Source organism: Crinia signifera, chromosome 4 (assembly GCF_055691185.1).
Source record: "Crinia signifera chromosome 4, ASM5569118v1, whole genome shotgun sequence".
Classification (NCBI taxonomy): domain Eukaryota; kingdom Metazoa; phylum Chordata; class Amphibia; order Anura; family Myobatrachidae; genus Crinia; species Crinia signifera.
Window position 1 is genome coordinate 110,166,599 of NC_139220.1, and position 27,722 is coordinate 110,194,320.

The window sequence follows — 27,722 nt, forward strand, 5'->3', positions numbered from 1 at the left end:
TTATATTTTTTAGCACTAATCTACGGTGGAGGGCATACATCTTTTTTCTAATCTCTGTTTCCTGCAGTGCTGGTGATCTCCAGCACTGCAGGAAACAGAGCTCCAGTCTACAGGCTTATTTGTTCTGAAGCCACACAGCTGGAATTGCATCGTTTTTATCATTTATTGGTGATTATACGAGTTTTGAAACATTTGAAAGGATCTTTAATACCTCAAATCTTCTATGGAAATATGGAGCATAACCATAACCTAATTATATAGATTTATTAATATCCCCCTGATGAAGTCACTTGGTTGACGAAACGCGTTGGGATCTTTTTGTATTCTGTTGACATCTGGAAAACCTTTTAATAAAAAGCATCTTGTGGATGAACAATGCCTCTTCTTAAACCGTGTTGGAGATTACGAACAATCCCGTTAAAACTGTTGATGTTAATTGAGAGTTATAGGCTCCAGATCACTATTGGGTTGTGTATATATATATATATATATATATATATATAAAAAAAAATATATATATATATATATATATATATATCAAAGTTGCTTAACAGGATGGCACTCAACATGAAGGTAACAGGTCTTCGGTGCCAGGAACTTAATCAGATAATAAAGAGCACTTACCCCCTTCCTTTGCAGGTGAGGATTGAACCGGCACACGAATGTAGTAGTGAAAAAAAAGCGTTTTAATGTACAAGCATAATTTGCACAGACAGTCAGCTGTAACCTAACAGCTGTTTCAACCACTTCCTAGGAAACAGCTGTTAGGTTACAGCTGACTGTCTGTGCAAATTATGCTTGTACATTAAAACGCTTTTTTTTCACTACTACATTCGTGTGCCGGTTCAATCCTCACCTGCAAAGGAAGGGGGTAAGTGCTCTTTATATATATATATATATATATGGAAAAAAAGATGAGATGGGCGCCTCCTAGTGCAGTATGTTGATGCTTCACCATCTGTGAAAATAGCACCCCAAAAAGTGCAGGTGTACCGTTAATAGTGATCTCCAACCACTATAATATGAGCTTGATCGTAAATTGCCCTCAATTCCCAGGAGTGCTTGGTTCCCTTAATTCGCCCGAGTATTTCTCAGGTATCCACAAGGGTATCCGGACTATTTGTCTACAGCAAAAAGATAGACAACCATTAGGTTGACTCTATTAGTTAGACAAGCCAAAAGGTCGACATGCCAAAAGGTCGACACTGTCATTAGGTCGACAGTGTCTAGGTCGACAGTCAAAAGGTCGACATGGGGTTTTTCGCCTTTTTTTGAGCCGACATGTGCCGACAGGCGGTATTTCATGCCCTACTATTCACTAGGGCGAGGTGTGAGAATAAAATAGTGTGCCGAGCGCAGTGAGGCACCGTGCCTGAAGCATTGCGAGCGAAGCGAGGGGCTGCGGTTCACTTCAAACTGTGTCCATGTCGAATGTGTCGTCATTTGGGTAAAAAAACCAGTGCAAAACCCCATGTCGACCTTTTGACTGTCGACCTTTTGACTGTCGACCTAGATACTGTCGACCTAATGGCAGTGTCGACCTTTTGGCATGTCGACCTTTTTGCTTTTCTAACTAATGGTGTCTACCTAATGGTTGTCTATCTTTTTGCTGTAGACAAATGGTCCCGCTTCCGACCACAATACAAGTTTATTTCAAGTTCCCCAGAGTGCTGCTGTTTGTTTATTGTCTTTCTATACAATTTGTTCCTGAGGGCACCGGGGCAGATACCCCAAGGTATTGGGAGTGCCAGGCCGCCATCCCATATATATATATATATATATATATATATATATATATATATATATATATATATATATATATATATATATATATATATATATATATATATATATATATATATATATATATACAATTCCAGTTGATCCGGCACAGCCACTGAACAGATAACTTGGGCGGGTGCCCGCACAGCAACCAATGCTTGTATATCCCAACAGACGTGCCGCACTCCAGCCACTTGAAACAATTTATTTTATTGTAGCAAATAAAATAAATTGAATTTTGCATTTTTTTTTACAATTTTATATTTTTATTTGAGCTTTTATTTTTAAATATAACAATTTTTATTCTTATATTTTTCCATTATATCAACAATTTCCATTGCTTACAGTACCTTTTCTCTATCTATTTCTTATACTCATTCTTACTTTCCTACACTTTGGCCCTTTTTCTGGTTCACTCACAAAGGCAAGTTCCTTCTCAAATGGACAAAACCATGCTTCACTGCAGGAGGATGACTTATTTTGTTTCTGTGCTGGGAAAATACTGACTGCTTTATTGTTACACTGCAATATAAGGTGCCCATACCCGCTGGTGCAATCTGTGCTTTGAGGTGCGCGCTCCCGCGGCACCTCAACGCACAGTACAAAAAGTATGTGCTGCACATACTTTTTGTACATGATTTGCATCGCATTGCATGCACAACGCATGCACAAGGCATGCAATGCGATGCTATTTTAGCCCAGATCGCACGCCGGGATCGGTGCGTGTATGGGCTCCTTAAGATCTCACTTTGCAGTAAAACCCCACCCAAATCTAATTCTCTCAGCACATGTTATATCTGCCCCACCTGCAGTGCACATGGTTTTGCCCATTTTGAGAACAAATGTGTACTGCGATCAGATCTGAATAAGGGCCATGGTTTTATCCATCTGAGAAGGAATTTGCCTTTGCTAGTGTATAAGGGCCTTTATAGCACCCAATTTTCCTATTTTCAGCACTTGGATTTAAACATACAACCAAAGCATTAATAATTGTGATGGAGTCTTTTAAAAATACATTTCTTGTAAGAGCAATGATGCATTTTGTTACATTAGAACAGAAGGCTGCAATAGGAGTATCATTTCAGCTAATATGATTAGCTCTCATTGATGAAGCTACTATAATAAACCACCAGAGGGCCATATTCTATTACTTAATCCATAATGCTGCCTCTTAGAAGGCCACACTCTGTATTTTGGAAATAAAGAAAAAAGCAAGTAACTTGGGGGTTATTCAGACAAGATCACTGTTGTGCGAATTCGCAAGCTTATCAATTAATGAATGACTGCGCATGCTCAAGGATCAAATATGCATGGGCAAAGCCAAACAGTCGAAAATGATTTGATGGTGAGTGAGTCGCACATACGATCGCCGATACTTTCGCAAGTCATTCAGTTTTCATTCTGTCTGGACGGCAACTATCTGATCGCAGGCCGCTACAATTTCGCACAGAATAAATCATATCTGAATAACCGCCTTTGTTTCTGAAACAAACCATGTTGCATACACATTTATATTTTCTATGCAGGGTAAATACAGATATGGCCTCATACATATTTGCTGTAGTCCAGTTCGCATGAGAATCTTGTAGCATGTGTGTTAGTGGTAATGTATTGAAACAGGAAGACTGTGAATAACTGGATATATGACACGTGTATACTGTATCTGTGTGAGACTGAGGGACTAATTAATTAATTAACGAGTGATCAAACTCGCTGTGAGTGATAACAATCATTGCGTACGATAATTAGTGCTCCAGGCAATCAGCTCCTGTCATGTGTTTGAAAAATGACAGATGAGAGCTGATTGGCTGCAGTACTACCATTTACCATACGCAACGAGTTTTATCATTCTCAACAAGTTATATCTCTCATTGACAAATAGGCCCCAGAGCCTAAAGTCCCGTACACACGGGGTAACCCGGCATTCTATCTAAGTGCTGAATCACAATTGCTCAGTACATATTGCGGGTGTCCTGTGATGCACCTGCTATGCTTTGTACTGAGGGAAGTTTGCTCATGGGGGTTTTGCCTATTTTTAATGGTCAAAGCCCAGCGATCAAAGAAAAGCCAGATCAAGAACCGGCTTTCCCTGCAGGCCAATAGCGACATGCAGGACCGGCCATCGCTGCAAGGCATAAACACGGATTGATCTGTGCTCCTTTTCTAAGTGATCTAGTCAGATCGCTAGAAAAGGGGCTGAAATCGCCCCGTGTGTATGCCCCTTAAATTTGTACATTATGTGCTACAATGTAGCAGCCAAATTTTTGTTCTGCTCTGTGCATAGTCTCAGTCACAAATAAATATACAAGTGTAATACAGTGCAGCCAGTAAGTATTCACAACGTTCACTTTTTCCACATTTTGTTATGTTACAGCCTTATTCCAAAATGGAATAAATTCATTTTTTCCCCTCAAAATTCGATTAAAATATATTCAAAATAAAGAACTAAGTAATCACATGTATTAAGCCTTAACAAGAGATAAATGTAAGGGTGATAAAGAGAGATAAATGTCCAGCTAATCAGCTCCTAGCTGACTATTTTCAAACACAGCCTGTGACATGGCAGTTAGCAGTTGATTGGCTGGACGTTTATCTCTCTTTATTACCCTTGCATTTATCTCTTGTTAAGGCTTAATACATCTGCCCCACTGTGTGTAGAATTTTGAGGGAAAAATGAATTCTATTTTGGAATAAGGCTGTGCCATAATAAAATTGGAAAAAAAGAAGCTCTGTGATACTTTCCAGATACACTGTATATCAAATTAATCAGCACAGTCAAATCATTAGCAAAGTTGCACCGGACCTAAAGGCTCATGCAGGCATCTCGCACTGCATGGTGTATTAAGACTAGGGGCAGATTTATTAAGCTTGGAGAAGAGATAAACTGGAGATAAAGTGGAGAAAAGGTAAAAGGAGATAAAGCACCAGCCAATAAACTCCCAACTGTCTTTTTCAAACACAGCTGATTGGCTGTGCTTTATCACCTTTTACCTTTTCTCCACTTTATCTCCAGTTTATCTCTTCTCCAAGCTTAATAAATCTGCCCCTAGATGTGTGAGGACAGATCTCTACTGGCTACTTTTGAATATAGACCATAAATGTTAGAAAACGATATTTTTACACTGCAATTTAGATTTTATTTTGAACACACACCACCCAAATCTTACTCTCTGCACATGTTACATCTACCCCACCTCCAGAAAATACTTACATGATTCAGGCCCATTCTGTGATGTTGTGTGATAGAAGACAGGATATTCTGTCACATAAGCCCTTGTTCTAATAGAGCTTACAATGTAATTTCTTGATACCATGGGGTGTATTCAATGTGGTCGGCGAGGGGTTTTTTATGGTGAGGATGACTTGTTTCCAGTGAGGATCGCCCAAAACAAGCCATCCTCGCCATTTTACCCCGAACAGCGAGGTTTGCACTGCCTATAGCCATGAGCCTCGCCGTTTTGATGGCTGCACTCGCCGTTCCCATCTCGCTTTTTTCGAAATATCGAGGTGGAAACAGTGAGTGCAGGAGGTCAGTTGAATCCTAAGGCAGGCTATGACGGGAAGCAATAGGCACTGCTTGCTGTCATAGTTTACCTGATCGGCATTGAATATACCCCATAGACTTGCCAGGCAAAAAAATGTATTCAAAATAAAAAACTAAGAAATCACATGTACATAAGTATTCCCAGGCTTTGCTCAATACTTTGTTGATGCACCTTTGGCAGCAATTACAGCCTCAAGTCTTTTTTTAATATGATGCCGCAAGATTGGCTTTGGTCAGTCTTTGCAGCACCTCTCATGCTCCATCAGGTTGGATGGAGTGCAGGGGGTCAGCTCGCCGTCATAGCTTACCTGATCGGCATTGAATATACCCCATAGACTTGCCAGGCCAAGTCTATTTCTGCTTTCTAGCCCAGTGCTGCTGTGCCGTGCATTGAAGGGTGCCTGGAATGGTACCCTGTAGCCAGTATTGCTGCCTCAGTGCTGTCAGTGCATCCCTTTGTCACTGCAGACATACATATTGCAGCCTGTAGTATCTGTACAGCCCACCAGAGTATCCTAAGGATGTTCAGGGAAGTGATTTGCTTCCTGGTGGCTTACAAGGCACCGGAGCGCCCCAGGCGAGTCGGGGTGGGGGCGCCCCGGTGCCGGGGGGAGGGAGGGGGGGTGGTACCTGTACTTGTGTAAAAAAATTGCTGCCCCGGCGTCCCTGCAGTGCTGGGGCGGTCAGGGGTGTCCGTGCCGTAGGGGTACCTGCGGCGCCGTCATGTGTATAAAGCTGGCTGCAGCCGGCGGGGTCCCTGTAGTGAATAGCAAATAACTAGCGCTTCCCGCGCCACCGCCCGCATAGCGCTAGTTATTTGCTATTCACTACAGGGACCCCGCCGGCCGCAGCCAGCTTTATACACATGACAGCGCCGCAGGTACCCCTACGGCACGGACACCCCTGACCGCCCCAGCACTGCAAGGACGCCGGGGCAGCAATTTTTTTACACAGTTCGCTGGGGGTGAGGGGCGAACTGCCGCCCTCCAGGTGCCGGCGCCCTAGGCAAATGCCTAGAGCTGCCTAGTGGTGGCGCCGGCCCTGCTTACAGCCCCACTCCCCTTGGCATGATGTCATGTGCTCATGTGGCATGGTTGGCACAAGGTGCCGGACAGCCCTGTTGCAGCACTTCTACTACTTCGTAATGCACATAAACTGTTTATATTACAAGATGCTACAATGATGAGTCACAGTGGCAGGACCTGAGTGTTGCTTCTATCTGCTTGGGAGCTGTAGACGTGTACTCATATTAAATTGAGAGCACCTCCCATGAGACCTGAGGTTTATATCAGTAGATATAATTTACATGGTCTCAATGTGCAGGTGGTCTGTGATGGCTAACCTCAGATTAATGGCTGTGGTATCAGGCTTTTGTGGGTATCGCCATGATGCCTACATGTGGTGCCAGTCAGCCCTGTGGGCACATATGTGAATGCAAAGATTAGGGTGGACCAGTACGATTTGACTGTATTTTTCATAAAATTGCTTCATGCACACTACATGCAACGTGCTCAGTGGCGTAACTATAAATTTTGCTCCCCCCTGCCAAAATAGTTTCTGGCGCCCCCCTCCCCCTGTAATGCCACTTACACATTACGCCACACACACTGTAATACCAGTAACACATTGTGCCACACACTGTAATGCCCTTTATACATTATATATATGTAATAACAAAACTTTGCATACATATTGCACATGCTCAGCCATATACAGACTACTCCACGCCCCCATGAGTATGCGGACCCAGACGCCAGCTCAGGTACAAACCCAGGATTCTCATGAGGATATTTTTGTATAACCAGACACACATATCACATCACAGCATGTTGCCTAGTTGAGACATAGACAGCTGACACAAACACACATAATATACTTACACAATGCTGACACACATATAAAATACATTACATACACACACACACACACACACATAGTAAACATACACACTGCTGACACACATATAGTATACATACACACTGCTGACACACATATACTATACATACACACACACTACTGACACCATAGTATACATACACATTGGTGTCACAAACACACATTTTACATACACAGTGCGACACACACACACACACACACACACACACACACATATATATATAGCATATATACAGACTGCCAACACACACACATACAGAGTATACATACACAATGCTGATACATACACATAGTATACACACATGGGCCCCCCTCCACCAACTTATTATAGATGCCCCCCCCCCCAACACACACACACACACACACACACACACACTCACTCACTCACAGAGCTCTGGAGTGCTTGCCCAGCCAGCCTATTTATTAAACATCAAACAAACCCCCACTCTTGATGGCAGCCCCTTCAAAATGTGACATACCTTCAGTGTCTGTCACTCACACCGGGCAGTCATAGCTTCACCCGGCCAGTACAGAGAAGAAAGGAGTTAGAGGAGCTGTGCTCTTCAGCTCCCCCTACAGCCAGTCCAGGCTATATAGGAGGCAGCTCTCTTGCTCAGCGTTATTGCTGCATTGTGATTCTCTGAGAGGAGAGGAGACGCTCCTCACTGACTGCCAGCAGTTGCAGTGCCGTGTCTGAGAATTTCTGTCCACAGATCCCGCTGGATCTCGCTCCCCCAAGCAGCCGCGGGTTCTGCTACATGGTAGCTATGCCACTGAACATGCTTATAATCATCATCTATATGTCAAGTATCTGTTTATGTGTCTTCAAAACACTGCCATCTGTTGGCAGCGAGTGAAACTACATCTCTTTCTCTCACACATGCGCAAACACAGAGGCAATCGCAAGGTAGCAGACTAGCTTTTGAAGCCTTTGCTTTGAGCAGGCTTACTAGTGATGCTAATATCTTTATTCTTTCTCAAAATAAGCTATTCACGTTATGGGTGTCAATCTTTGCTTATAACCCTAAGAGCCGACTCAGGTGCCTTGACAAATATGGTAGAGTGCTCCTCTACGCTCCTGTAAAGGTTGCTGACATCGGAAATGTTTGCTGTGTTCTACACAATATTTCGCTTCACAAAAATAGGGCTGACCTGTGCAATAATGTAGCATAGAGCGAGGAAGCAAGGGCCTTTTATCTTCTGAATATGTGATCACAGAAGAAAGGTGGGAGGTTAAAGAAAGGATTATCCAACACAAATGCAGGTTAGTGAATGACACAAGCAGAGTGTTACTGAGCAGTTTTTGTGATTCTAACTTGACATGTAAAATCTATACAATTATTCCTGAGTTATTTTGAGATCTGCTCTTCATTATTCATCTTCCACTTTGGGCCTAATTCAGACCCATTCGCTAGGCAGCGTGCACTCACTGCCTATTGAGCGGGTAAGCGTTGCCCGCTGCCCTGATGAACGCCCCTGTGACTCATAATTGTAGTATATATATATATATATATATATATATATATGTAGAGAATAGCAGCGGCACTCAGGACTTAATCCAATGGACAAACGACTCGTAGACACTCGTAGACACTTGTCTTTGGCTACGAGTCGTTTGTCCATTGGATTAAGTCCTGAGTGCCGCTGCTATTCTCTACATATTGATGGGTTCCTGCTCCGGCGTTATCCCCGCTGAAGGCACCAGGCCCTAAGAGATTTGTTATTGATTGGAGTGCCAGCCGACCACACTATATATATATATATATATATATATATATATATATATATATATATATATACATACATACATATAAACACATACATACATATACACACAGTACATACACACATACACATGGCAAACACATCATGTACACACAGACACACAACATACATACACACAGATACACATATAGCATACATACATACAGAATGTACATAGAAAGCATATATTTACATACAAAGCATACACACAGCATACACACCCACACACACATAACACTGATATACACAGACACACATAGCATACATTCACACAGCTTTTACACACAAACACACACATACACAGAATACAAACACACACACAATATATACACACCAACATACACCCCACTCGCTCCCTTAAAAATTTGCAGCGTGCAATTGCTCAGCTGCTGGGGACAGTCCCGGCCTCCACCAGCCAGCTAACACAGCCATATGCAGCATTGCCTGGGAGGAGCTACATGCTAGCTGCAGCCAGCCCAGCCAAAGCCTGTTTCTCTCTGACAGGAGGAAGCTACCGGCAGCCGGACAGCCAGTCTGCTGGAGCGGCTGCTTAATATGACTGCTGAGCTGATGGATCAGCAGGTAGGGGGGGTACTCAGAACCACCCCTGCATGTGCGTATGCCCCTGACCTTGGTCAGGCCTGGTTCCGGTTTACAGATCTCCAGTGTCTAGATAGACAGTCAATAGGTCGACACCATAAGCTCAAGATGCAATAGGTCGACGTGGTCAAAAGGTCAACATGAAAAAAGTAGATACATGAAAAGTTTGACAGGTTTTTCACAATCTTTTTCATGTTAGGGAATTTTATTAAAATGTTACCACGTGGACTGTAATTGGGAGTGGTAAAAGTGTGCCAAGTAAAGGAAGGCATTAGACCCGATGCATGGCTAGGGTACGCGTTACACTAATTGTAGGTCTATGTTGACAGCTGTCCACACTGGTGCGAAAAGCTGAAAAACTCATGTTGACCTTTTACCATGACACCTTTTCCATGTCAACCTTTTGGTGTCGGCCTATTGTTTGTCTATCTAATAATCCACACCGGTCAGTCCAGTCCGCCAGGACTTCCTCAAAAGTCTTTGCAATAAATTCTAGCGTTTGCAGCAGTCATACCCAGCACTTGGATGCCTGTACTGTGAGTAATCTGCACCTGGTCTTCTGATGGCTTGTGCGTATGTGGCAGCAGATTATACTAGCATTACCTGGGAGGACGGTGGGCTCTCCAGATGCACACTCGTCTTTCTGCTCGTCTTCCTGCTGGCGGGTACAGTGGTGCCTCACAATCCTCGCCTGGGCGTTTGCTTTTTCGATTTTAGCAGGTTGAATCTAGCATTCCAGCAGTACTATATTAGAGCAATGTCTTGCTTCTGATTACTCTCCTATAGGCTGAGAACAGATGTGCATTCCTCTGCAGCTGCAAGGACTTCTTACTCCTGACATGCATCCCATGTTTCCTGCCTTATTAGAACAGTGAGTGCTCTGGGGTGTGGAGGGTTGGAGGGGAACAGGTTCCTTATTATTTTCAGGTTGTTGGCTCTTCCCCTTTGCTATTACATCACTCTCTACCTGTCTTTTCTTGATATTTTTTCCACGGTACGGTGTGTGTGTGTTTGCACTCGTGAAACAATGATGGGCAGGTCAACCACAAAAAGGGGTATTCCATCTCAGACAAGTAAAAGATTTGCCGATTCAATCACGGACATGAATAAATTCACTCTAACTAACCCTGATGGCAAGGCCACATTATGTGAGAATTGTACAAACTCTGAAGCTCGTTTGTAGAGTCAGGGGAGCCTCCGTTTACTCCTCAATGGGCTACGCTTTGGTGGGGGTGATGGTTTATTTATCCTCAGAATTAGCTGAGGCCTGCAGATCCGAACCTGCATGGGCATCAGGTTTAACAAAGTCTGTGGAGAGTTTGGTTGCTTCTATGGAGGTGGCTAATAAGTCTCCCTTAGCTTCATCTTTCAAACTAAAGCAGCCTTTACCTGAACCTCTACAGTAGGATGACTGGATGAAGACCTCCCTCCGTATGATACTGTTACGGCTAACCGTTCACCGGGTCATGCCCAGGGCTGTTTAAGGCTTATTGATGTGTGTGGAGAGCTAAGGCTAGCCTGCTTGGCCTGATCCCACAAAATATCTACTGTAGCACAAAACTGAAGAAAAAATGAATGATATCTGTGATAGAAATGTATCAGGACACAAAGTGCCTTGATGCTTGCTGCAAATGGGGCTGCATACCTACAGACCGTCATGCTGACCCCGTCCCACCACCTAATGCATTTACAATACCTCCTTCCACTCCCGTGTCCAAGACTTCTCTTGCGCTGCCCCCCTGCACTGGAACAACCTCCCGCCACCCATCAGGCTTTCTGATTCCCTTACCTCCTTCAAGCGCTCCCTCAAAACCCACTTCTTCCGACTAGCCTATCCCTCCTCCTAACCTCTTTTGATCCTCCTATCCTGCCTCCGTTCCCCTCCGTTCCTACTTATCCTATTGTTTTTCGTTCGTCCGACCACCTATTTTTAGTATGTTAACTCTTATGAGTAGGGCCCTCCTTCCTCACGTACTCACCCTACCTCTTTACCTCACCAGTGCTCCTGTCCTGTTCTTCCCTTCCTCTACTTCATCTTCAGTCTCCTCGACAATTTTGACACCTACTTCTGAACTGATGCTGATTTTAGTTCTACCAGCTATACCCCTATTTATACTGTATTTTTCAACACACCCTGTACGTTACCTTGTAATTTGTTTTTTGTTTGCTATGTACGGCGCTGCGGACACTTTGCGGCGTCTTATAAATAAACGTACTACTACTACTACTACAATAGGCATCAGAATTGGACCATGGACCAATGGAAGAAGGTGGGCTGGTAATCAGTCATGTTTTCTATTACATCCTGTGGACAATTGGGTGTGTGTGCAATGTTTACCTGGGGAAGTGATAGCACCAGGATGCACTATGGGAAGAAGGCTAAGCGATGGTGGCAGTGTGATTCTCCATGAAATTCTCTGCCCGGGTACCTTGTGTCCTGCCGTCACAGGTCTGTTGCAGACCACATAAATCCCTTCATAGAAGCAGTATTCCCTGATGGCAGTGGTCGCTTTCAGCAGGTTAATGTGCCTTTCCACATTGCTTAATTGTCCTGGAATTGTCATGTTCAGGAACATGACAGAGGTCAAGCTGTTGACTTGACCTCCAATTCCCCATATCTCAGTCCCACTCAAGCGTCTTTGGGATGTTCTGGAACAACAAGAGGAAGAAAGAGAAATAATGGAGGAAGGAGTGAGCTTTAGGGAGGAGTGAGCGGGAAGTAAGAGATGGAAAAAGATTTGTGTGTGTAAGTTTTTATCTTAATTGTTGTGAGGATCTGACCACTAAAGGCTGTATTTTGTAGCAGGAACCAGCTGTACAGCACTATCTATGCTGTACTCTAGGGTTGTTTCTAGATTGCTGTTCTGTTATATTCTCTGATGTTTAGGGTTTATTAATGAGCTACATACAATAAATAAGGGGTAGATAGTTAGGACTCTGCCATGCATGCACATGTTCAATAACAAAGAATCCTTAAACAGGTATGGATCATATGGTCGACGTAATGGTTTACAGTCAATAGGTCGACACCACTAGGTCGACATACTGCAATGTCGACATGGATCTAGGTCGACATGTCATTAGGTGGACACAAGCATTAGGTCAACATGGTCTAGTTCGATAGTCAAAAGGGCGACATGGGGGTCATCACAGTCGACATGGACACAGGATTAAGTGCACCGCACGCCATGCTTTGGGCACGGTGCCTCGATGCGCCTCGATGCGCTCGGGACACTATTTTTGTCGACCTAATGACCTGTCAACCTTGTCCTATGTCGACCTTGCAGTATGCTGACCTAGTGGTGTCGACCTAATGACTGTCGACCATCTTTACGTCGATCAACCGAGCATATCCCCCTTAAACATTGTATACAAATATTTACAGCTGTGAAAGCATTTATAATTGATTTGGCTGTATTTGTGTTTATTTATACTAAAAGAACAGCCGCTGTGAGCGAGGCTGGCATTATTAGAGGATATTTGGGGGTCTCTCACATCAACGCTGGCACTCAAAGGGTTTATTAAAATGAATCAGATCAGATGCCGGACCCTTTGAGGTGGAACCTCCATTGTGCATGGGGCACACAACACCTGTGCATTGTGCACTTGAACAAGTCAGATGAGTTTTCAGGGCAGGAAATGCTACTATGCAGAACATGTGCTGTGTCCCAGCCCTGATATAAGGAGTCAGGGCTACTTTGATGCTACAATAGCATTGTCCCCGCTGTTGGAATGATATAGTCATTTTTGTTCCACTGCCACATTTGCAGAGAGTGTAGACTGGGACACTGCAGTCGGTGCATCTTTCAGTGTTTTGCAGAACAGAGGAATGCCACCTCTGACCCATGTCCCCATACAGAAGCCTGTTGTGGGTGATAGGTAGGGAACAAGCGGAGGCTGCTGAAGGTGATGCACGCTCTGATGAGACTACTAGAGGAATTTCTGCACAGAGACTACGCAAGTAAAAGGCAGTGCATGGTAAAGCCAGCTTTGATGCTCTGCAGTAAATGTGTTTTTTTCTGTCCAGCGTCATGCTGACACTGCTCACTTCTTGATTGGATGTTTCCAGGGACTGACTAAGAATACTGATGGTATCTTACAGAGTAGCTTAGCCACATGGAAGAGGATTCCTCAACACCCTTTCTTCCTTGTAACATAAACATAATAAAATGGAATGTTGGCTATAGCTTGATCACATTCTGTAGATGGAGGATATGTGTGAGGCTCTGTTAGTAAAGTAACTATAGCAGGTGGCTACTGGAGTGGAGATTTTCAGCCCCTGCTTGCTAAGCCACCCTGCATCATCCTGACATGATTGCAGGTGTTATTTATCCTGAAGAAAGCAGAGAGGGATCCTGTGTTTCTGCCAGTGGATTCCTGCTCCTATGGTGAGTCCCGGCATGTAATGTAACAAGCCCAGCTTTTTGCTGCAGTACATTATTTATCTCTCCTCCTTGTCTCTTTGACCTTCATTCATTAGCTCTCTGAACTGTATTATGCTGCATGTCTGATAGATCAGGAATGAAACTACTGCCATGTGGTGTACAGGACACTGATTAGTGATCAAGGACTTAATGGTTTGGGCTTTTCCAGTGTGTTCCAGTGCATTTATGTTAACAAAGCACTGCCGGAGGATAATGTACAGCACAGTCATCAAAGTACAGCCTGTCTGGCTCCCCTGAAGTGTTCCGTAAGTGGTGTCAGTGCCACCATTCCTACTAAATGACAATATACGCTCATCCAATCGTTTACATATATGTGACAGCTATATTCTACTACTATATTGCTGCAATATGTCATGTAGATTGAATAGGACAAATTCATGTTTTATCACAAAGCATTCCAAACAATTGATGTCATTTCTTTTAGTATGTCCCTAAAAACTGTGATAACAATTTGTAGTGACCTTCATTATGCTGTGTTACCACTATGCTGTGTTATCACTATGCTGTGTTACCACTATGCTGTGTTATCACTATGCTGTGTTACCACTATGCTGTGTTACCACTATGCTGTGTTATCACTATGCTGTGTTACCACTATGCTGTTACTATACTGTATTACAGTATTCGGTAATCAGTAACAGAACTGGCAAATAGCTTATGGTTCTGGTTGAACACTTGTCAGAGTCACTGCTATGATTGTTTCGTCCTAGATAGTGGTCAAAAAATTATTTTGGTGGCCAAGTGCTGTGTGTAGCCAGGTGAGTCCTGCATATAGCCAAGTGTGTGCTGTGTGTAGTCAGGTGTGTGCTGTGTGTAGCCAAGTGTTTGCTGTGTGTAGTCAGGTGTGTGCTGTGTGTAGCCAGGCATGGGCTGCGTATAGCCAGGTGTGGGCGGTAAGTAGCCAAGTATGGGCTGTGTGCAGCCATGTGTGGGCTATTTGTAACCAGGTGTGTGCTGTATGTAGCCATGGTTGGGCTATTTGTAGCCAGGTGTGTACTGTGTGTAGCCATAGTTGGGCTATTTGTAGCCAGGTTTATGCTGTATGTAGCCATGGTTGGGCTATTTGTAGCCAGATGTATGCTGTGTGAAGTCAGGTGTGGGCTGTGTGTAGCCAGGCATGGGCTGCGTATAGCCAGGTGTGGGCGGTAAGTAGCCAAGTATGGGCTGTGTGCAGCCATGTGTGGGCTATTTGTAACCAGGTGTGTGCTGTATGTAGCCATGGTTGGGCTATTTGTAGCCAGGTGTGTACTGTGTGTAGCCATGGTTGGGCTATTTGTAGCCAGGTGTGTGCTGTGTGTAGCCATGGTTGGGCTATTTGTAGCCAGGTGTGTACTGTGTGTAGCCATAGTTGGGCTATTTGTAGCCAGGTGTATGCTGTATGTAGCCATGGTTGGGCTATTTGTAGCCAGATGTATGCTGTGTGAAGTCAGGTGTTGGCTGTGTGTAGCCCCAGTAGGGGGCTGGGCTTCTGCATGGGATGACACTGTAGGTAATAGAGCGTTTCATCGTGTACACACATGGAATTGTTTTCATGTGACGCAGATATTGCAGATTACATCATTGCAGCTTACTGAAGAGGTGAGGGGATCTCGCATATTGTTGTGCTCATCCTTATTCTTTGCCATACAGCCACTGTGTGATATATGTTCCAAAGACACATTTATGATAAATCTTGCATTTTATTTTTTTCATGGTGTTTTGAATCTCCTTGTACTGTATCTTACTGGGAATTATCTATTTAATATAATTAAGGGTTTACATACATTTTAAGCAAGGCATTATTTGAGCAAGAAAGCCTGGAATGTATAGCTCTAAAGGGTAGGTTAGATGTATATTGTACCTGTATCTATAGGATATGTCCTGTTTATTTTTGTCCCTATTTGGTGACATTTAAAACGTGTCATATGTTGGCTCTTAGCTTCCAGTAATAATGTGTAATAAAATATTAAGTAGTAAAAACCAGCGCCGCTCAACATTTCTCTTTTAAAAGTCAAGACCCCGAGTGTCAGTGCGTTATTGTTCTGGGACTGCAAATGTAGCGATTCCCTACAGTTATTTGTCACATACCTAACAAACAGGAGACCACAGAAACAGGCGAGTCCCAGATCCACAGTGTTGCAAATGTTTGTTTGTTAGTTTGGATGCCATCTTTTTGAAATGTTCAGGATTCAGGAATAACCATCTCCAGGACCTGCCTTCCGAGTTGTTACAAATGTTTGTGTGCATCAGAAATGAACGCAATCCATCAGTCTATCTGTAACCCAAATACATTTTCCACAATGCTTAGCGATACTTAATGGTTTCTGCAACAGCTGTGGTGATGAAGGCTGCCCATCCCTGTCAGAGCTCTATATACCATACAGCCAGACCTGCAGATGTCCAGCTTCAGGAACAGCATAGAGCTTAGCCATAGGCTGTATTGTATGTTTTGTTTTTGTTTGTTTATTAACAGTTTTTTTAAATCTTTATCTTTGTTTTCCAAACATTATTTTGGTAAAAGTAATGAATGTGGGGTTCACCACCCGGAGTCAAGCTGGAGTTTGGTTTTTAAAGTGGGATAGGGTACGATGTGCCAACCAACATCATTCATTGTGTTGATACGTGAATACTGACATAGTAAAAAATTTTGTTGTTGACCATATCCACATTTTGTATACAGTGAGGAAATGTCATCATTTTAGAATGTTGACATATCATCCCTAATGGCCCTTTTCCTGTCAGCTGAAACAGCGCCAGAGCCATCATCCAGGTACTGGTGGCCATGTGATCGCCACTTTCGGCACAGGCCTCCAATCCTGGCATACTGGCAAGCAGGGCCGTCTTAACAATCTACTGGGCCCCTGGGCAAAATAATTTTTAGGGCCCCCCTCCACCCACCTATGTGCAGCAGCAGAGGAGGGCTGGGAGTTGTGTGGCGGGGATCCGGGCAGCAGCTGTCAGCGGCATCTGTCTAGGCGACTCATCGGTGGCGGCGGTGATCCAGGCAGCGGGGGGGGGGGGGGGGCTGGGAGCTTGATGTAGCGGTGTGTGGTGGGGATCCAGGCAGCAGCTGTCAGCGTTGTCCGTCCAGGCAGCTCGCTCAGAACTTGATGTAGCGCTATTTGCTGCCGGGCAGAAAGCGGTGCAGATTTTGAAAAGACTGGCCGGACACTGATTGGCTGAGCGTCCGGCCAATCAACGTCCGGCCAGAATTTTCAGAATCAGCAGCGCTTCCCGCCCGGCGGCAAATAGCGCTACAGCAAGGTCTGAGTCACCACTGCCTGTATGGACAACGCTGACAGCTGCTGCCTGGAGCATCCCCGACATATGCCGCCCAGATTGCTACATCAAGATCCCAGCCCCCCGCTGCCTGGATCACCGCCGCCACCGCTGAGTCGCCGCTGACAGCCGCTGACCGCATCCCAGCCGCCCACCGCCATTCCCCAGAGCAGTGCCGTCTTCCCCAGTGGGCTGGGCCCCTACAATCCTTTGGCCCCTGGGCAACTGCCCATTCAGCCCAATGGGAAAGACGGCCCTGCTGGCAAGTATATATCTCCACTATACCTAACCTTAATTCCCGGAGGCAGCACAGGTGTGCATATAGGGCCTGTCGGGTCATAAGCGGCCTGCCTGCTCACTGCCATAGCATGCAGTTACCAGGCTGCCAGAGCCTCAAGGGTTAACGGGGCCTGCCGGAGTATAACCAGGGAACACTTCAATAGTGAACTACTGGGCAAATCCTATAAGACTTTGTAGAGGGGTCAGAGGGGCATGTGCTGCGCTCTGAATGGAGGAGCCCATTACATGCTCCTTTGGGGATCAGCAGCAGCCTTAGGAGACCCTCATTTGCCAGCCTTACACACAGCACACCGTGGGCACTGCAGCTTTTACCACACCCGCAACTTACATTACGCAGACTCACAATGGGGTTTTTACTAAGATGGGAGTTCTATTTCAGATGGGATGTTGCTATGGGCAACTAATCAGATTCTATCTATTATCTTATAGAAGGTTCTTAATAAATAAATGATTAAAAAAGCAGTAGACTGTAATTGGTAGCCCATAGCAACATCCCATCTGAACTAGAACTCCCATGTAAGTTAATAAACCCCAATGTGAGCAGTTTGTGTGACGAGTAGCTGAGGAGCAGCTATGGCCAGTGCCACGAGTTCCCCAGCCTAATACCTGCTCATCAGTAACCAGTTCTCCTGCCTGTCTGTCGCTACCTGAGCAGTAATGATGAAGATCCACCTGCCAGTGGCTCACACAGGTGGCCTGGAGGCCTGATTCAGACCTGGTCACTGGGCTGCGAATGTTCGGAGCCCAGTGATCAGTAAATGCCGACCCACACAGTCTCCCTATGCAGCCATGCACACATGGGGAAAACCATTCGCAATCACTCACCATTGAATAGTTTGTAGCCACTGAGTAAATCTAGACTTAATCAGCGTTGCGGGAGGACGCTGCTGCTGTCAGCGGCCCTCCCTCCCCATGTATAGGCCCGCTTGCGTTTTTAGGTGACACACCCAGAAAAATCACCGTATGAGCAGCCAGCAATGGCTAACCATTTCTGGCTTTGTTCACATCGGATCGCACATGTGTTCGATAATCACTTGGGCATGAATTTGCAGCAGAGCCAACAGGTCTGAATCAGGCTTTATATGTCTCTGCAGAAGAGCAGCTTGTCAGAAGTGAGAATAATGTACAGGAGACATGATACATAGCAGTGAGGTCACACATACATAGATATCACAGTGCACAATTATTACATCATGAGTAGGCCCCACACGTACAGTACATCAGATCATTCTGTGCTTATCGTTACAGTAACAAAGTGGCCCAATTATCATTTGTATGAGCATATTTCAGCATGCAGTATATCATTATGAAGAAATACTTGTTCTTACAAAGCGTTCCCTGTGTAACACCTCGCCATAGCTGTCACTCCTTCCTTTCATGCTGTTAAGATAATTATTATTGAACGTTTAACTTTCTTTTCAGCATTTGAGCTTCTGGATTTGCTGTATAAGTAGATTTCCAAGTAATCCAGTAATAACTACCTTTACTGTTTTACCTGTGATGATAAACTCAAAATAAATATTTCTAAATCCCTGTGAGTGCCCTGACATTGTCATTTATCCTTCTGTGTGCGATGAGCTTCCTGCAGACTCTCTGCTTCTGGTAGACAGACGTTAAACCGACACATGATGTTGACATGCTTTGCGTTGACCACTAAAGGTCGACATGGCCTAGGTCAACAAGTGAAATAGGTTGACTTGACTAAGGTCAACAGGGTTGGAATGTTGACACAAGCATTAGGTCGACAATAGCTAGGTCAACAGTCAAAAGGTCGACATTAGTTTTTTTATTTTTTTTGTCCCAAATGGTCGACATGGACACCTTTAAAGTGTGCCACGTCCCCTCGCATCGCTCACTGCGTTTTTTTTATTTTCATTTTTTTTTTTTTTAACACAAATTGGGGGTCCACATGCTCAGGTGTTGACACACAAAAAAGTGAAAAACGCATGTTGCCCTTTTTTATGTGTCAAACTTTTGAAGTTCAACCTTTTTCTTGTGTCGACCTTTTTCAAGGGTCGACTTTGTGCTGTAAGCTTCAACCAGTTTCATTAATTTGTTCTCTACAGTATGTAAGGACTGGATACAAAACTATTTAGTTGAAGAATAGATAGAAGGAATTGTCTTTTTGTGGATTTCAGTCTTTTCTGTTGATTTTTTTGACTATTGGCGCTATATGTTTTTCCATCTGAGACCAGAAGTGAGCCACCGTCACTAATGTGGGCAAACCTGGCCGCTTACGTCTCTATTGGTCGCATGCCCAACACCTACGTATGCGCTGGGCTTCCCCCAATAGCTCCAGACAGCGGCGGGGATGGACAGGCCTGGCTGTTTTAGCACAGCGCCACTTAAAAGTGCAGGGTGCATTTGCTAATACAGCCTAGAGTGAACACTAAACAGTATATTGTACATTTTCCTGGCAATTGGCAATGGTTTCAGCTCATGGACATACTGTATACAGATCTGTTTTACTTTTATATTTTGGAGAGTTTTTATTTGCCTTTTATTATCATTTTACCAGAAATGCTGAACTCGGCAGTCATGTAATTACTGTATATAGATTGTAGAATAGTCAGACTCCGCATACCAGTAAAACATGCAGTGAAGACTAGCTCAGATCAGGTGATCAGTGTCGCGCAGTGCCCATTTTTCAAGATGTTTGAATGAACTTTATTGGACGGTTTGTGGACTCTGCACCTAAATTGTATGGGGATGCGTTCAGCATCACTACTACTTCCAAGACACCGGCGCTGGAATCCTGACTATAATGAGTATGCCGTCACTAGAATCCCAACTTCTGGGATATCAAACGGGCCGCACTAGCATATCCCGGATTTTATCAACAAAGAGGGATGCCTGAGATCCCAGCATCCCTTAGTGTACACCAGGTGTCCATATATTTCCTTTTCCTCGCCATTTGTTCTCCTAGCGGCAAATAATAATAGTTACTGTATAATGGGCCTGATTCAGACCTGTTGGCTAGGCTGCGTACACTTGCAGCCTAGCAAACAGGTAAGGGTTGCCCGCCGAACGTATGCTGCCCCCTTGGAGAGAAATCATTCCATGGCCGCCGATCTTCAAATGATTTCTACAGCCTTCTGTCTGCAAAGTCAGGCAATACTTACTTTTCAGGTGGCTGCTGCATTGAGGGCGGGAGCATGTGAGGTCAGCTGCCGCCCCCCCCCCCCCCCACAGACATCAACACGCCTGCGTGTGCAAGGGAATGCCCAGCGTTTTTATTGGGAGGCTTATAAAACGCTGAGCGTTCCCCTGCTGCCGCCCCCAGCCCAAACCTTACTCTGCGAAGGCCTCGGCGAGTGTAATACTCGATGAAGGGGGGTTTGTCCGCACATACCGCCCACCATCGAAAATGGGCCCGAATGTGGACCTGTAGGAGCAGCTCTGAATCAGCCTCAATGTCAGGCCTAATAATGGATCAGAAGCAATTGTTGTGTATTTAACATGTCCCAGCTTACTGTATTTAGTTCTGCTTGATTTATTGCCATGGTTTGTTTTGCAATTGGAGAATCTGCAATATTGATGAGCCATTGTATATCCATTTAACTTAGAGAATAAAAGCCACCAAGCAATCAATCTCCTTGTATTACTAGTAAGCTGCTCATGCCGTCCGATGAGGTGCAAACGTGTAAGCTTCGTATGCCAGATATCTGTGTTTGTGTCATTTTACCCAACATTCTTAGGGCCGTCCGTGCAGCACCAAATGTCTGGACAGATTGTTCCAGTAAAGACAGCGATATATTTATTTATGTTTCCTCAAGTAAGAACTGCTGTTTGATCAATAAATGTTAGTCACTGCTAGTGCAGGCAGAAACACTAGCACACTATAATTATTATTTCATCTCGTGCATTTTCTTACAACATTTTACAGTATGTTCATTAGTCGTCCAACATTCATAAAATCTGCAAATGTAAGCAGCTAATTATGCTGGGTAGTGATCAATAACATCTAGTGTATATTGAATAATGAGGAGCTCCCCCAGCTGGGAGGTGCAGTATCACCATATATTTCATGACCTGCATGTCACTCTTTCATCTTAGCTATTGATTCCAAGGCTGCACAGCTGTGTATTGATCTCCTGGGGAAATATATCTTCTATGTTGTTTATCAATAACGAAGGCTGCCCTCAATTTCCTAATAAACTCTCCAATTTGCTTTAAAGAATTCTGCACATTATTGTTACGTATTGTTAAGAATTATTAAAATGAGTTATGACGGCTAGTTGTGTCATTTATTTGTAACCTAGTAATATCCCTTTTTCACATTTGTTATTATATGGAAACATGTTTTCCCTTTAATTGTTCTCATTATTTTTCCCTTTGCACAATGAATTTTTCTTGTATTTATGAAAGCTCTAAAGCTGGGTACACATTAGACAATATCGTCCATGAACGATATTAATACCAATTTCCTTTGAACTGATTGGAACGTGAGCAAAAGATATAGTGCATACACATTAAACAATATCATTTCCAAAATTGTTCAGTGGCCACATCCAGGAGTATCGCTGTTGTTGATGATATAGCCATCGATATAGTAGGGAATGCATATTGTTAACGAAAATATTGTTAAATATATCGTTACTGTGCATATCTGGGGCGTAAATTCATCTCAGTGGCCCGGAGGCAAGTTGGGTTTGGTGCCCCCGCTCCCTTAAAAAAATAAAAATAAATATAGGGTGTGTGAAATAACATTCAATGGTAGGTTCCATCTCGTGGTCCAGCAGCAACATTGGGTGTGACGCCTCTTCCTGCAGCACAGGCTGAGCAGTAACAGGCGGCTGCAGTCCTATATCCTATTAGCAGGGCACCTTGTACAAAGCCTATTAACTTTGCATTAGCGGGTGTGCCGCAGAGCTCCGTTGGAAGAGCAGCAGTCACTCTTGTATTCCGCTGTGATTCACACAGGTGCTGCTGTACATGCAGGTGTCCCTTTCAGGGCTTGGAGCCTGGAGGCAGACGCCTCTATTGCCTCTGGAAGTTACACTCCTGGTTCATATGAGTAAAGATAATTGACTAATGTGTACCCAGGTTAGGATAACATTGTGAGAGAAAAAATACCAACCAATCAGCTGCTTACTCCTTACCATCCAGCTCCAGCTCCTTACTCCTTACCAACCAATCAGCTGCTTACTGCTGAGCGATCTGTCAGCGATGTTGGGGCATTTTCTAAGCAATCTCGCTAGATGTGTAGAGGCCCTAGCAATAGCAATGTGCAATGCAGGATAATTCTAGTGAGATCGCCAGTCAGGGCCATTGTTCTCGTTGGAGACACTTGCCCTGACTGGCGATCTTACTAGAATTATCCTGCATTGCGCATCGCTATCGCTAGGGCCCCTGCACATCTAGCGAAAATGCCCAACATCGCTCCATGTTTAGGCACCATTAGTTATCAAAACCCACCACCTTCCCAAATCCTTCTGTTTGATTCTGCAGCCTTTCAATACTTACAGTAGATCCGTGTATAATATCAGTACCTCATGTATTTGGGGAAAAGCTTTTATATAATAAACCACACTCTATATCAAAGTTTGATATATACTTAAGCCTTACACGCACTAGATGGGATAGTAAAATATATCGCTCAAAAGGCCCCTTCTGAGCGATATCTTTTGCTGTATCATCTAGGGCAGGCATTCCCAACCACGGTCCTCAAGGCACACCAACAGTGCAGGATTTAGTGATATCCAGGCTTGAGCACAGGTGACTTAATTAGTATTTGAGGGATTCTGATTAAACCATGGATGAAGACTAGATATCACAAAAACCTGCACTGTTGGTGTGCCTTGAGGACCGTGGTTGGGAATGCCTGATCTAGTGTGTACACGCATAGTTAACTACTCCCTTGTCCTGCATGTACAGAAGAGGGAGGTCCTCGTTAAAATAGTAGCATAGTAACATAGTAGATTAAGTTGAAAAAGACATACGTCCATTAAGTTCCCATTAGAAAGTACTGTATGGTTCAGATATTATCCCCAATATATTATCTACTCTGGTCAAGCTTTGCTACCTTTGTTAATTGGATGTACCCCTGGATGTTTTTTTTTTTTTTTAAATAAATACTTGTCCAACCTTATTTTAAATGTATTGTGTCTGCCAATACCACCACTTCTGGAAGAGAGTTCCATACTTTTAACTGCCCTCAGGCTCACTGTAATAAAGCCTTTCTTTCTGAGGGTACAACTTTTTATTTCCTCAATACTGAGCGCATGTAAATACGGTGCCCGACAGTTCATTATACTGTCCCATTATATATTTGTACATGTTAAATGTTTTTTTTTCCAAATATATTTTATTGAACTGTATTTTGATAATTATAATTCAACCATGAAACCATTATGATGTAAAAAGTAATTTGAGAAGCTTTTTATAGGTTTTAGAATCATTTAAAACAGTATTGTATTCACTTGTGAATTGTTTGTATTCTGTAGAACCACTGAGATTTCAATGGTATCTTAATTTGCTGTATAGACCCAAACCGCAGTGTTCAGACACTTTTATGGCTTTTAAAAAGTGATTTACTCTTTTATTTAATTGCCGTCAATTATAATAAAATTACTTTTACATAAACTAATAAGAAAAATTATATTTCTGACTTATAGGGGGAAATTTACTAAAGGAAATTTGTAAAAAATTGGTGTATTTGTATCCAGAAATACTTATTTTTGACATTTACTATCCCGAAAATACGGCAATTCGTATTCGTATTGATAGCACATCAATACGAATACGAATTGCCGTATTTTCAGGATAGTAAATGTCAAAAATAAGTGTATTTCTGGATACAAATACACCTATTTTTTTTACAAATTTCCTTTAGTAAATTTCCCCCATAATGTCTTACAAATTGTGTTAAAATAAAAAGGAAATTAAATAAAACAGATTTTCACTATGATATATATACAGTATATATATCATTCTAGCATTTCATTATAAATATAAACTATAATCTGCAATATCTGTGCCTCAGCTGATTATTAAATTAAGTAAAATATCATTTTTGGATGACCTATCTGTGTTACAGTATTTTCTTTAGCCCAGCAAGCAAGCTATGCTATATACTGCTAATATTTTACTTCTTTATGTTGGTTCTACTCATTTCTCATTTATGCTTCAGGGTTTAATTTATAATAGCACCTGAACAAGTGGAATGATTGAATTGCAGCAATGTTCTGTCTCTCAGAATCAGCCGCCAACAGAAATAGGAAAATACATCACTAGTTTAGAGTCCGACAGTAGCAAAATTACATTATTGCAGCGAATGTTAATTTAAGGGAATCAATTTCCTCCTTTGATTTGACAATGTGTGCTTTTTTATTTATTTTTGTATTTATGTTATGAATAGCTTACAATTTATTTTTTACTATGAAGAACTTGATCTTTTGGCTTAATTGTTATCAACATTTCAGTAACAGCCTCCTTCTGACAGAGTGTAATGCAATATGAAATACTTATACTAAGTAACTGTTAAGCCCCTTACACAGGGGTGGCTGAGCCTCCGTGCTGAGCGATACTGCTTAGCACAGATCGCTCAGCACACAGCGATGCACCAGCTAAGTGTGCTGAGCGGTCCAGTTACATCCAGGCTAGCGAGCAGGTGTGAATCAGGCACTTAATTTATCAGTATAATTAGACATATTTTTCTAGCCCATCACATCTAATTTCTTTCACTAACAGCGCAGCAATGAACTCCAGAAATATCCACATATATAACTGGCTTTACACTCTCTTTTAATATCTCTTTTAAAAACCCAGGTCAGCGGAGGGTCAGACCTGAGTCAGCGGCGGTGTAAATGGCTCACCATGTGTCCCTTTACATGGGACTTCTAGGTTGAACACAGCTAGAACCTGGGTAGAGGGCAGTGTAAAGGGGTACACCAGGTCATCCGACCCGTCTCCTGTTTACATCAATGGGGGAAGCCCAACCTCTGGACCACAGCATCCGCAGGTTGGGTGGGGGGCGCACACAGCCTCTGCTGCTGTACTCTGTGTGCGGCATCCATTCACCTCCTGGACGAGGGCTGGGGGGTGCATGGGGCTGGGGGCAGCCCAGCAGCTTACCTTGGTGCGCCAGTGTAAAAAGTACCAAACGCTGGGTTGTACCCGGGTTGAAGCTGGGTCCAAAAACCCGGGTGTGACCCGGCGTTTTGGTGTAAAAGGGTTATTAGTTACAAGTTTTTACATCAATAACATTCAAACTGAAAAGAACATCCACCAACACCCCCAATATGTAATGTTAACTAAATGGAACTGAAAGTCATAAGTATATTTGGAGGAATTTTTTTAAATAGAGTATAATCAAGAAAAGTAAAAATCTGAAACATATAGAATCAGAATACAATGTTTTCTGGCATGCCATTAAATAATATACAAGCATACCTTATGTTATTTTTCTGCTTCATTTTCCTCTATCAGCCTGGGTATGGATCATAGGATAGACCGACATTAGGTCTGCAAGCATTAGGTCGACCACTGAATGTCGACATGCATGCAGGTCGACACGAGTTAGGTCGACAGGGTCATTATGTTGACATAATCACTAGGTCGACAGTCAAAAAGGACGGAATGGGGGTTCTCACTTTTTCACATGAATGTCGACACAGTCGACATGGGCACTACAAAAGTGCACCACGTCCACTGGAATGGCTCGCTGTGCTCACCATGCTTCAGGTACGGTGCCTCGTTATGCTTGACACATTATTCTCCCATCACTAGTGGATGGTTGGGCATGAAATACCGCCTGTTGGCACATGTTGGCTGACAAAAAAGGGAAAAACCCCATGTCGACCTTTTGACTGTCAACCTTCCCCTTTGACTGTCAACCTAATGCTTGTGTCGACCTAATGTCCCTGTCAAGCTACTAACCCATGTTGACCTTCAGTCATGTCGACCTTCATGCATGTCAAACTTCAGTGGTCGACCTTCCTGCATGTTGACCAAGTGAACGTATCCTATCAGCCTAATATTTGTTTATTTAGAAATACATTGGTTGTTAAATTGTTGGTGGGTTCCTGCTCTAAGGTTCTCTTGTTGCATTTGGATGCTCTGCTGTCTCCTGGTGGCTTCAAAGATATTATGCATAAATTATGTAGTGAAAAGTTGCCAGGCTGCAGCACATACAGGGGAAATTGTATGAAACAGTGGTAAGAGTGGCAAAATTAGCCAGTGGAAAAGTTGTCCTTGGTAACCAATCAGGATTTGTACACGCCCATATGGGACTGGCCCCTCCTCCATAGCACTTTTCAAACCTCCTCTACTTCTCACTATGATGGGATAATGGGGGGAGTGGGACAAATGTTCGAGAAGCCACAGATGAATGACAGATCATAATTTGCACTCCAAAATTAGAAAAAGAAAAGATGGTACATTGATACGTCTGCACCTAGCAGATAAGGGCCAGATGCACTAAGCTTCAAAGGTGATAAAATGGAGAGTGATAAACAGCCAGCCAATCAGCTCCAGCTCCACCTCTAGAAGGGGTGGTTAGGTTTAGGCTGCGGGGGGAGGGGGGTTAGGTTTAGGTGGCTGAGTTTATGGGGGTTACGGTTAGTCACTAGCGGGGAGGGTAAAGGTCAGTGGTGTGAGTGTGGAAGGTTTATGGTTAGTCTGCAAGCAGGGGGGTTAGGGTGTAGGGAGAGAGGTTTAGATCTATTACAGGAGACCCTTTGTGGGAGTTTTACGTATTGGGATGCTAGGGTACGTCTTCTGACTGCTGGCATCCCCACCTCTAAATTTTGTATGTATCCCAATGTAAGCAAGCAGCACATATTAGACAAGAACTTAGAGCCACATAATCCAATTTATCAGTAACAATACCCCCTCACAAAGTCCATACAAAGGACAGATGGAATATATAGTGTGTTCATATAATTTATTTATTAGCAGTTTCTTATATACACACACAGATTCCGCAGCGCTTTACAGAGAATATTTGAACATTCACATCAGTCCCTGCCCCAGTGGAGCTTACAATCTGTATTCCCTACCACATGTACACACACACACAGACATTGTAGGGTTCATGTTTTGTTGGGAGCCTATTAGCCTACCAGTATATTTTTGGACTGTGGGAGGAAACCGGAGTATCCGGAGGAAACCCACGCAAGTACGGGGTGAAT

The 27,722-nt window shown here is 43.5% G+C and overlaps 1 protein-coding gene across 3 annotated transcripts in view; it reads left to right on the plus strand.

Moving 5' to 3' along the window:
• ANO4 (anoctamin 4) overlaps positions 1-27,722 on the plus strand; it is a 231,490-nt gene that overhangs the window by 34,048 nt on the left and 169,720 nt on the right. Inside the window, exon 1 of one of the 3 annotated variants that reach the window (XM_083182215.1) lies at positions 13,382-13,974. The exons of 1 other annotated variant lie outside the window; for it this stretch is intronic. The gene's annotated coding sequence lies outside the window, so the exon portion shown is untranslated. Of the gene's footprint in view, positions 1-13,381; positions 13,975-15,522; positions 15,610-27,722 lie in introns of those variants that run through there. One more of the 3 variants, XM_083182216.1, reaches the window with a different exon arrangement.